At 35.8% G+C, this 5,326-nt stretch overlaps 1 long non-coding RNA gene across 1 annotated transcript; it reads right to left on the minus strand.

The window, feature by feature from the left end:
* Positions 1 to 1,050: 1,050 nt before the first annotated feature.
* LOC137002100 (uncharacterized) lies at positions 1,051 to 3,394 on the minus strand. Its single transcript, XR_010891767.1, has 3 exons — positions 3,079 to 3,394; positions 2,289 to 2,357; positions 1,051 to 1,882 (listed from the first exon to the last, which is right to left on the minus strand). It is a non-coding gene; the product is annotated as an uncharacterized lncRNA (long non-coding RNA).
* Between the last annotated feature and the right edge of the window lie 1,932 nt (positions 3,395 to 5,326).

The following is a 5,326-nucleotide window of genomic DNA, read 5'->3' on the forward strand; positions in this document are numbered from 1 at the left end:
GCCTCTATACTAATTTCGGGTCGACCTCGTTAACTTCGTGACATCATAACCTTTGAACAAAGATGAATAAAAAAAAATCTGTTCAGTCATTTCTGTGCGGCTCAGTCCAAAGATAATCTGATCAAAGATTGGACAAAATTGGACAAATTTTGAAGGAGGAGAAGCGAAAAAAACAAATACTGTACTTTTCAAAATGGCCGCTACTGTAATGGGTGGAGACTTAATGTAAGAAGTTGAATAGCATCAGCATGAAGAGCCGAAACAGATGAACTAAATTTAATTTTTCTATGACAAACAGTTCAAATGTTAAAACCGTTAGAATGTTGAAATTTTGAACTGGTGGTGGCACTATAGAGTTGGTTCTAGAGACTCCAAATTTGGTCCAATCACTATTCATGAGCATCTCTACAACTGTGCCAAATTTAATCATTTTCTCATGTTCCGTTGATAGGGCTGCCATAGACTCCCATTCGGGAGGAAGAATAATAATAATAAAAGGGAAAACGTACAATTACAATAGGGGCTACAGCCCCTTCGGGGCTTGGCCCCTAATAATAATAAAAGGGAAAACGTACAATTACAATAGGGGCTACAGCCCCTTCGGGGCTTGGCCCCTAAATATACAAGTGACTTATAACTGAACATTATTATAAAGTGTTACCACACACTCTACTAACTCCAGGTAAATCAGAGTATGGTGAAGAACAACCTACTATACTCCATCCCAAATCTGTCCGAATGGCGTAGGATTCATCATCTCCTCCTACTAGTACTAGTTCTCTGGGAGTCATTGACCTTGAACAATTGTAGCCTATTAACAGGCCAACATCACAGTCCTGTAACGGTGGTACCTTGTCTGTAATGACTTTAACCCTCTGGAGTCTGAGGCTGATTTTGGGCCCTGGAGAAGTTTTGACATGCCCTGACATTTGTGCTTTTATCAGTTGGTTATAAACATATTAATGACAAAAGTGTCATTACACTGTATTCAGCACAAACTAGGCTACCATAATATGTGAGGAACATGTATGTACATGTTTGTGTTTTTAAAGGAATAATGTTTATGCGTGGTTATTGAAAAAACAAAAAAAAAAAAGTAACTGAAACAATACCTAAAAATGCATACTAAATGTTTTTTCACAAGACTTTTGAGAATTGTATATTTTAGTGTAGAGTTTTTGCTTCAAAATGATGTGGAAATGATCCTCCCTACTCTGACACATAAAACATTGTATTGATTTTAAATTTCTAAGACACTTTTTGTTTAGGTAGGCCATATGCGAAGAGGTGTGACTCTTCATGAATAATGAAGTGATTTACACCTGGGGAGATTAAGACCCTGCCCCTAATGAGCCGCATAATGAGCCATTCAGTCAGGAATGTGACTGAGTCAACTAAGAAAATGCAAAGACAAGACATATCATTGTTTTTTTTCTTTTTTATTTAAAATAAAGTTAACAATATAATCCACATATAAACTAGGGTCAAAGGCACATTTTTTGTGTATACAGGCAAATAAAGGTAAGGTTTATAAAAAAAAAGCCCACTTTTACACCCTATACATAACCTGCTTGATCACATATAGATAATCTTTGCAGCCCAATGGTCAGTGAGAGGTGGTGAACAGAGAATCTGAACAGTCACACATCTGTGTGCCATTTTTGAAAACAGTTCAACTGAAGACACAAGTAAATGTCACATGCCTGGCATTTCCAAGGTGTGTCTTGCCTTTTACCAAGCTGTACTTTGCAAAGCATGCAGTTCCGATGACCAGCGGTGGCATTATTCCTTGCATCTGATGTCAGCTCTGCTCCTGGAACCGGTACATGGTCACTTTTGGTCCGTTTTGGAGCTGCTTTCTGTGACGACACACCACAGAGCTCTGCAAATATATTATCATCAAATATGAATCTTATTAATATTATCATCAAATATTATCATCAAATATGATGATTTGCTACTTATGAAACATTTCTGAACAATTGTAAACAATAAATGTTTCTTGAGCTGCAAATCATCATATTAGAATGATTTCTGAAGGATCATGCGACACTGAAGACTGGAGTAATGATGCTGGACATCACAAGAATAAACGACTTTGTGAAATATATTCAAATAGAAAACAGTTATTTTAAATTGTAATAATATTTCACAATATTACTGTTTTTACTGTATTTTTAATTGAATAAATGCAGCCTTGGTGAGCAGACGAAACTTATTTTAAAAACATGAAAAATCTTACAGATTTCAATATAGGCCTACCATATAGTGGGTAAAAGTGTACTTACTCAACTGTGTTGCTGCGTGCCCTCCTAGTGGGAATTGCAGGTGAATGTGAGAGTGATGGATCCACATTCCTAAAAAAAAAATGTATAAAATACCCTGTTATTATTAGCATATAAGATAATACTCTCATACCATTAGCTATGCATAACTGACAGGAAAGTAACAGGTATACAAGCATGCTGTATATGTCTGTCAATTGGCCATTACCGGACAAAGTGTGCGAATGTGTAAACGTTTACAGTCTGCTATATCAGTTAGCACATTTAGCAAATAGCAACATGTTCGCGCATTTCACAACCAAGCATATTTTAGCACATTCACGCCTATCATATACGGTACTTAGATACGCTATATATATATTTATAGATAGATGTAAATAGAAGGAACATATAGAGGTACTCTTGTATATAAAAAAAAAAAACACGTCAAATAATTTGAGTATATCAACAGAAAAGCATTCTATTTATAAGCATTTTTATGAGATAAAGTTATATATATATATATATTTATATATATATATATATATATATATATATATATATATATAGATAGATAGAGAGATAGATAGATAGATAGATAGAAGTAAATATAAGGCAAATATAGATGTACGCTTATATAAATAATTTAAGTAGGCCCTATATCAACAGAAAAGCATTCTATTTATAAGCGTTTTTATGAGATAAAGTTATATATATAGTTATATAGATAGATGTAAATATAAGGCAAATATATGTACGCTTATATAGAAAAAAAAACACGTCAAATAATTTTAAGTAAAACTAAATCACTTACTCATCAGAAACTGTATCTTCAGCTGGATCAAGTCGCTCTTCAAAATGCAGACGTTCATCGTCAGAGTCGTGTTCTTCTTCCGAGGAAAGAGTGAACTTCCTCACTGTCCAGGACCATCTGAAGAGCCTGCTCACCTGTGTAGTGTGCCATCTTCCAAACGCGAAGGACAGCGAATGAATCTGATGAAACTTGATGCTTTTTAAGACGCTGTTAGGGGCGTTTACAGTTTGCATAAATCGCCTCAGCACATTATCTTATGAATAGAGCGCTCTGCGCGTGGGCGGGCACACATTAAAGATAATTAGGTCAGACAGGAGAAACAGTACCTTTCTTTACTTTTATACTGATTACATAAAGGGAGAATATTTGTTTTAGAATTTATTTGTTTTGTTTAAAAGTAGACACTTAAAGCTTTCCAAAGACATATCTCTCATGTCCATGTAGCATGTATAAGCCATCTATTTTAGTTACTTTTAGTGACGTTTTAGAACGATGTTTGCAGAGACGGAGACGGCAGGACAGCACACCCTGTATATTTTATTTATTTTTAAAAAGCACAAAGTTTTATTTTGATTGTGAGTGTACACAAAAAAAAGAAGACATTCTATAGTTTCAATTGATATATTACTTATGTCTCTATGACAAAAAATGACGGAGTATTTTAAGTCTGTTTTGCTGCAATGTGAAAAAAAAACTGCAAAACGCGCCGGCGCGTTTTTAGACCTCAGAGTGTTAAGATGATTCAACTTTTTAGAAATGATTATGACTATGATTAACTGGTAAGTAGTCTTTGCTATAGGGATGAGGTAAATAAATATAATTACCAGATTTGTACGCTCTCACTTGGAGTCCTGATACTCTCTCACTCTGCAGGATGGTATCTTTTCTAAGCATGGTAGTAAGCTTCAATTTAACTGGAAACGTTGTGGCCTGCAAAGAATCGCTCACTCTTTTATCAATAAATCTGGGATCACTCTGAGAATCCAACAATGCATACACCAATTTCTCACAACTTGGATTTTGTTTTGCAGATACCCATACAGATATCATTGAAGTGAATGCATTTCACTCTTCTCCACTTACATTCAGGGACACTGCATTTATTGTACCATCAGGATCACTTTGTGTCTAAATTGCAGAAGATAAAGTCTTTACTGTTTTCACAAAGTTATAATCATGTAAACTAGTTTGATGCTTTCTTTTGCAAGTATTACAAGTGAGATGATAACGATACTCCTTTGTACTGTGACCAGAATTCAAGCATCCATAGCAAAGCCTCTTCTCTTGGATAAATTTCCATCGCTCCTCTAATGGCTTACTGAGAAATTTGAAACAATCATTAAGCTGATGTTTATCTTACAGGTAAAGCATACACAGAATTGTATTTATTATTATTATTATTTTTTATTTTTTTTGGCTCTCTATGTTTGTTTGAGTAGTGAGAACTCTAACTTTATTTATCTTGGTTTCTCTCAGGTTTGCTTTCTCTGCAACAGATTCTGCAGCATTGAAGACCATGAAATGAGGTAACTGGGTTACAAGCAATCTCGGCTTCAGTTAACACAAATGCAGCAAATTCTTTGAAGGTAGACAAAGAAAGACACTCTGTGACTTGACGATTCCATCTGCCAAATCCGGTAATTTCTGCACATGTTTATGATTTTCTTGATAATCGTTTAAAATTTGAAGACCTTTGACCCTGGCATGCATTCAAGAAGTCAAAGAAAGTTTGAAGGCCCATGGAGTCCTTGGGATGGATTTTAGGCCAGCTTGCCAGCCTTTCTCTAAATACCTTTTCAATCACAAATGGTTGATCATAACGATTATTCAATCTACACCATGCATCTTGATAGGCTTCATCATCTGTTCTGAAAAAAAGTTCCTTCTAAAGCCTGTGTGGCTGGACGACTCACATACTTATTGAGATAGAACATCTCATTGGCAGAAGAAACACTTTTCTTATCAACAAGTGCCACAAAGGATTGTTTAGACTCAATTAAATTAATGGGGTCGCCTGTAAAACAGGGGGTTCTGGTACCATCAATTTACTCATAGCCATGCTATCTTGGAACTGTTATAGGCTCTGGTGTGGTGGCCATGATGTGAAGAGGCTCCAGCGTGGCAGCCATGACGTGACGAGGCTATGACTTGGAGGCTGTGATATGTCAAGGCTCAGTCTTGACAGTCATTGGTATGGGGGTCAGGACATTACGGAATTTGGGCTGAGCAACCTTGATGTGACTTGAAT

The sequence above is a fragment of the Chanodichthys erythropterus genome, chromosome 15 (assembly GCF_024489055.1).
Source record: "Chanodichthys erythropterus isolate Z2021 chromosome 15, ASM2448905v1, whole genome shotgun sequence".
In the NCBI taxonomy this organism is placed as follows: Eukaryota; Metazoa; Chordata; class Actinopteri; order Cypriniformes; family Xenocyprididae; genus Chanodichthys; species Chanodichthys erythropterus.